Source organism: Pelodiscus sinensis, chromosome 1 (assembly GCF_052426305.1).
Source record: "Pelodiscus sinensis isolate ZL-2025 chromosome 1, ASM5242630v1, whole genome shotgun sequence".
Lineage (NCBI taxonomy): Eukaryota > Metazoa > Chordata > Testudines > Trionychidae > Pelodiscus > Pelodiscus sinensis.
Window position 1 is genome coordinate 43119010 of NC_143052.1, and position 7143 is coordinate 43126152.

The 7143-nt window shown below is 48.8% G+C and overlaps 1 long non-coding RNA gene across 1 annotated transcript in view; it reads left to right on the forward strand.

The window, feature by feature from the left end:
- Window positions 1–6626, forward strand: part of LOC149525561 (uncharacterized) — a 66354-nt gene extending 59728 nt beyond the window's left edge. Inside the window, exon 4 of the long non-coding RNA XR_016348666.1 lies at window positions 5981–6626. This is a non-coding gene — a long non-coding RNA (uncharacterized LOC149525561). The remainder of the gene's footprint in view (window positions 1–5980) is intronic.
- Window positions 6627–7143: the final 517 nt, after the last annotated feature.

Below are 7143 nucleotides of genomic sequence, written 5' to 3' on the forward strand. Positions count from 1 at the left end.
AGGGCTCGGCCTTGCTCTTTGTGGGAGGGTGGGGGGGTCAGCCCCAGCCTTCCCCAAGCCAGCCAGAGCACACTTACTTGGGGGACCATGGAGTGGAGGTGTTCACACTCTTGCAGTCCACATTTACCAAAAAAAAAGCACCTCCCTCCATAGAAATTCTTGTGTACAGACCTGTCTTGCTCCCCAAAAGTCAGAGGAAGAAGAGCAGCAGCAGTCTGGTATGTGTGGCTGCAACTCCCTCCCCCACCCTTCCAAAATGTGCCCTTCCCCCGCACACACCTTACAGCCACCCAGGACCCCTCCATCCCCAGCCCTGATTGCTGAGCCCCCCCCCCCCCCACACACACACACATTCCCCTGCCCTGGGCCCTGTATGCACTAAATGCAACCATCCTCTATTCGTGAGGTACCTTGATGTCCATCTGACACATAGGCCTCCTGCGAGCACTCCCCGGGCCTGGCCCCAGGGTGGTGGTGGTGGGCCTCACAGGCCTCCCACTCACACTCCCAGGTCTGGCCCTGGAGGCTGGGGGGACAGTGGGGCTGCACAGCGGCCAGCAGCTCCTCTCCAGGGCAGGCCGGGTTATCGGCTACTGTCAGTCACTTGCTGCCCCTCTGTGGTCATTCTGCAGTATAACTCCCTCCTACCAGGCCCCTCCCTTTCCATTTTATGAAAAACAATTGAATTCCAGGCACATCCCATTATCCTCACACAACCAAACCGTAACATTGCCTTTAGTTAGGATAAGAGGAAACTGCATATCTAATTTGGTGGTCCTAAGTCTTACCATTTAGGAGGAGTTCTTGAACAAATGGACTCAAAGATGGACAGACACACAGATGCACATTTTTAAAATAGATACATTTTTCATATTGCAAAATGAAAATAATTCACACCACTATACTGTGAAACATTTTAAATGCTTATATAGATACTGTGGTAGTAGGTTTGCTAAAAATACAAGTGAATCGAATGTTGCAAAACATATCTCATTTTTCTGTAACTTCCTTATAATCAATTTTGTTCTAAGTTTGGGTACGTCTAGACTACCGCGTTTTGTCGATGGAAGTTTTGTCAACAGATACTGTCGACAAAACTTCCGTCGACAATTTGCGTCCAGACACATGGAGTTCTGTCGACAAAGCAAGCCGCTTTGTCGACAGAACTCCGTAGTCTGGACGCAACGTTACAGGCAATAACACCTTCTGTCGACAGAACTCTGTCGACAGAAGGTGTTTTGCCTCATAAAATGAGGTATACCAGCGTCGACAAAACCGCGGAGTTCTGTCGACGTTATGTCGACAGAACTCCGCAGTAGTGTAGACGCTGGTATTGTTTTGTCGACAAAAGTCCACTTTTGTCGACAAAACTAGGTAGTCTAGACACACCCTTAGTAATGGAAATTTCTTTCCTTCACATAGTGCTCTTTTTCTTTAAGTATCCCTTTAAACCTCAGTCATAATCAGTTTCCTCACAAAATTTCCAGATGGCAGTTTCATCTGAAACAATCTGCTATCTCAAGTACCTCTCTCTGAAAAGCCGGGTGAGGATCAAGTGCATCTATTACATTCTGACACAACTTACAGTGCAAATTCTGTTTACTTTTTATCTAATAGTTTAACAAACATTTTACATTGTAAGTATTGATGCAGTGATTGCAAAACTACTATGGATCGGAAAACTAGCTATTACAAAACAACAGTGGAGCATTTGACTATATTAATATCTATCATAATACTGACAAACTCACACTATAAATTCTCCTCATGTCTTTGCTCACAAGCAATCCAGCAAAGACACTTTCTGCTGTTTTAGTACTTTGTTATGGTAAAGTTAATGAAAAACAGTTCTCAATTTGGTTTTCAGATGAAACTCATTGTGACTATATAAAACAGCCACATCCAGTCGGCTGCCCCCTGCACTATCTCTGACACTTTATTAACATATGCTAAATGTCACTGGATCTTTGTGCTAGTCAGTTTTTATCACAGGCCAACACTGAAAGAAAATGCAGGAGGTGGAAATCCTCTTCTCATTAGTTTTCCTTAATAGCAAAAACTAACCCCTATGTAAGTCATAGGTCCTTTGGGAGGCAGCTCCATTGTATTTTATTCTAATTGTTTGCTTCAGAATAGTTTTGCTTTGGATACACAGGATCAGATTCTGCCTTCATATATGTGTATTTATGATGGAGGCAGACCTGCTCCACATTCTACAGAAAGGAGTTAACCTTATACTGTGGGTGGAGGAAACTATACACACACCCTTACCTCTGCTAGTCAGGCACTACTTGGAACCACAATATAGAAAGGAGTATTTCAGCTCAGTTGCCTGGACTGATGAGAAGAGATAATGTGCTTTGCAGAATCTTACTGGGAGCTGTTGTAGTCCTGGGGTGTAGAGGCCAGGCACACCAAGACCCTGGCAAATAGTTGCATGGCCATGGAAGCCAATGTCGGGAGCTTCACCTGTATGTTACCCCAGAGAACCCAAGTAACTGCAGTCCACAAAGCAGGAAGACAGGGTAGAAAGTAATTTTAGGGAACCAGACTTCGATCTGGCTGTGGAACTAGAAACAGAGTCAGCATGTTTTGGAGGGAGCCCTGCTGACTCAGAAGCAAATACATTTGACACTGCTAGGGCCATGTGCTAGGATCCAGTGAAGTAAAGAGAGCCCACCTTCCAATCCACCTTCTTTGCGGCCTGCAGGTCATATTAATCTGATCAGAAGGGCAATCCTATAAACTTTGGCTGCCAGGGCCACACCATCTCATCTTGAAGGGTGGTTCTAATGACCCTGGCCAAGAGACCACACTTCCCGGCACAGAAGGACAGCCATATTGACTCTGGCTGTTCAGCCATACTATCACGTACAAAGAAGAATGATCCTCTTGGTTCTTACCACTAGGTTCTACCGTCATGCATTGAAGGGCAGTTCTACTGGCTCCAGGTTTTAGGCCATACTGCCCTAAATCTAAGGCTTGACCTTGGCTATTGTGCTATACCACCGTGAGAGGAGGAGTTGTCCCTAAGGGTCAACAGAGTATACCAACCCTGTGACAATATGCCATTGAATTCACTAGTGTTAATTTGCATTTACATTGCTGTAACTGTGGGAAGAATTTGTCCCTAAAACAATTGTTCAACTGTTGAGAGCAGAATTTGGTTCATATTCTTCACTATCTTTCAAATCCTCTGCTTTATACATTATGCTTTACATGTTTCCAGTTCAACTGAGGCCCTGTATTCTGCCACTGTATTAAGTACTGTTGTATTAATTTAGATGAAATACATGGGCCCAAAGAGTGAAAGGTATTAACATAATCCAGCTATTATTTAACATTTAATAGTTTTAAGCAAGATTCAGGGATAAAGAGATCTTAACCTGCTTATTACCATGGAAAACACACTATTAACAATTCTTTTTGCCTCTTATCAAAGACGCAGAAGGGGAAATAATAAAAGCATTGAAATATCAAGTATTAAGTAAGGTTTATTTTTAACAACATCCCTGCTTCCCTATGCCTGTAGCTGATGAGAGTTATAGAAGAAAATCCCCCTTGTTTGTTTTACATGGTGTCAATGACAGTAATAACTGTCCTTTTCTTGGGGTCTGTGGTGGGGGAGTTAGTTAATAAGAGATGGAGGTGTCACTGTTGTTGATTTTATTTTCTATAAATCAAAACAAGTCAAAGATGCAGCTTCTGTCTCTGGTGTTGATGTTCATTTGCAGCTTTATGGCAGAAAAAACTCATGCGTGTGACTATCATCTCAGGCACTCTGAAACCTGGCAGCCTTGTTAACCAGCATTTAACATTTAATGCTGTTTAGGGAATTGCTTTTAGTTGCCTTTTTTTGGCTACAGGCTTGCATTAGTCTTACAAAATATAGCGTCTTGGCCGACTACACCAACATCTTGTTACAAGGAAAAGGGGGAGAGGGAAGAGAAAGCAAAAATGAAGTGGGGAAGGAAAAGGACCTGGGGTTGGGCAGGAGGGAGGGAATCAATGTCTCACATCCCAGTCCGTAAGGGTATGTCTACACTACCCCGCTAGTTCGAATTAGCAGGGTAATGTAGGCATACCGCACTTGCAAATGAAGCCCGGGATTTGAATTTCCCGGGCTTCGTTTGCATAAGCGGGGAGCCGCCATTTTTAAAACCCCGCTGGTTCGAACCCCGTGCAGCACAGCTACACGGGGCACGAACTAGGTAGTTCGGACTAGGCTTCCTATTCCGAACTACCGGTACACCTGGGGTTTTAAAAATGGCGACTCCCCGCTTATGCAAACGAAGCCCGGGAAATTCAAATCCCGGGCTTCATTTGCAAGTGCGGTATGCCTACATTACCCCCCTAGTTCGAACTAGGAGGGTAGTGTAGACATACCCTATGAGATTTAACTGGAGCCAGTGGAGATGGTGGTGCCCCAAGAGTCCCAGGCTATGTCTAGACTGCAAAGAAAAGTCAGAAAAAGGTAAGCAAATTGAGAACCGCAATTTGTGTATCTTTTTCTGCTTTTCTTTTGGAAGAGGCTTTTCTGAAATTTGGCCCGTCTACACAGGAGGGACTGGGGGCAGTCAGTCCTCAGCTCTGTCTGTAGTGCATCATGCTGGTTCTGCCCCCCACCTCCTCCCAGCCAGCCCTCAGAGCCACCCAGAATGCATCATGCGGTGCTCCAACAATGATTGCGAGGGCCTGGGGCTTGAGCCACTGCTGCTCCTGAGGTAGCAGCGGCAACAGCTGAGAGCCCCAGGCCCTTATGAATCACTGGGCCCCAGGACAACTGCCCCCTTTGCCCCATCCAGTTGGTAGGCCTGGTTTCAATTGACAGACGAGAGCTGATATGGGAAATGCTCTCTGTGGCCCTCTCCTCTGTATAGCATGGAACTGTAGCACTTCCCTCTGCTCAGTTGCAGCAGGCAGCATGGCTCCCACTGTAATCCACAACCCCAAGATGACTACTGTCTCCATAGGGAAGGAGCCCTGGGACCCTGTTACCTAACTGTATGTCTACACAGCCTGCAGGAACAAGCCTTCAAGCCTGGGCTAATAGATTTAGGCTGGTGGAGCTCATGGTAGCACATTATACAAACTGCTGTGTTGAGAAAGCTTTGAAGTTATAGCTCAGCCTGGAGCTTACGCTCTGAAACCTAACCTTTAAGCCCTCTGTTGCCATGTCTCCTCCCCTTGCTCCATCAGCTACCCTGGTGCCTGCTGCCCCCCAACTCTTCACCCCCCTCTGCTGACCTGACTCCTGCCCTCAGCCCTCCTGCGACCTGTCCCCCTCCACCATCCCTTCTCTCCCCCCTGTGCCCACTCCTCCAGTAGCCCCATTCTGATCAGGTGAGCTACCCCTCCTCATCCCCTCTCCTAACACCTCCCTCTACACACCAGCCCTGCCTCTCTCTTCTGGTGCTGGTCCCTCCCCTGCAGGTGTCTGCCCTTCTGCTTCACCTCCAGAATCTCCTGGCACCTGTAACTTCCCTTAGCCCTGCACCCTCCTGGTGCCTCCCCTTCCATTACTGCCCCTGCCCCCTTTGCCCTCTTTTTCCCGGATGCCCACCCCCTCACCACTCTCTGCCCCCATTCCCCTCATGCCCCTCTGTGCCCTCACACATGACTTGTTCCATCCCCACCTTTCTCATGCCCACCCCTTCTTTCAAGCCTTCTCCCAGCACCTCCCTCTCCCCCCTCTAGCCCCCAATGCCCTTACTCTTTCCTCTCCCAGCATCACCCTGTCCCCCCTCCCACTGACACCTCCCCTCCTGCCCTTTTCCTCATTGTCTGCATTTGGCCCCCTTGCATTTGCCTCTCCTCCACGCTGTCCCTTGGTGCCTTCCCCTTTCTTCTTCCTTCCCCTCTCCTTTCCCCTCCCCGTCTGCACAAGCCCCTTCCTCTCCGACCCCTTACCCCTAATTTTCCCCTTTCTCCTCCCCTCCCCTATCCTACCTTACCTTACCTTCTGCCTTCCACTTTGCAGGGCCGGAGTCTGCGCTCGAGCCCCAGAAGTCCCTGGACTCCCGATCCTGAGGTAGGCCGTGCGGCGCAACGCCGCACCGAGAAGTTTTAAAGTCCCGGGCCATGATGTCATGTCACACCTGGTGTCTCCCCGCTCACCTGTAAATGCTGAGCATGGCAGCAGCAGCCGGCAGCATGCACTGGCAAGGGGGAGCTGGACTGAAAGCTGCGTACGGCAGGGACGGGATGGGGGGATGCTCTGGGGCCAAGGTGGTAGGACCTGCGGAGGGGCCAGCAGGTGGAGGCCAGGGCCTGCTCCAGGCAGGGCTGGGGGAGAGACCCAGCTCCAAATATTGGTGGAGCAGGGCCCCCAGCTCTGAATATTGCTGAAGCATGGGCACCACAGGCCCAAAAACTCACTGCCCATGATCCCTTGAACTTTATGTGAAATGCTGTGGGAAGCCAGTGTAAAGAGGGAAGGAAAGAGTGACGTGCTGCTGGGAGATGCATTCTGCACTAGTTGGAATTGCCCCACATGCTGAAGGCTTCATGGCCAAGTATGCTGCATTGCTGGAGTCCAGGTGAGAGGAGGTGAAGATGCGAACAACTGAATCCACACCTTCATCCGCATTTGTGTTCCTTCCCAGCCATAGGTGCTTCCAATGAGATGATTTGGCTCTAACTCTGTTTAAATAAATAGTTTCGAGGTAAAATGCCTAAGTGAGCTGAATTCTATTGTGAGCTGGAACCAGGTTAGCCAACTGGGGGCTGGGATAAGAGCAAAGGGGACAGTTGCCTGGGGCCTGGTAATTCAAAGGGACCTGAGGCTCATAGTCTATAGTGGCAGCGGCCAGATCCCCTGGTCCTTTAAATCATTGCTGGAGCACCATGCTGCATGCTCTGTGTGGTCCTGACAGGAGTGCAGTGTGCTCTGAGTGGTGCTGAGGGCTGGCTGCCTCCGGCCCCACCCCTTCAGCATGAGGCCTCCCCCTTCCAGGATTGCAGAGCCACTCCCCCGCACTTAGCCCAAAGGAGCCCCACAGGGGCTGTCAGCATCTCTGATTGAAGCCTGAGCTGATCTGAGAGATAGGAAAAAGTGTAAGGAAAACTATACTTACGCATTAGTAAATAGGTGCAGGTCATGCTGAGAACACATTTCCATCCTAAGTGTTTTTTACAAATGCG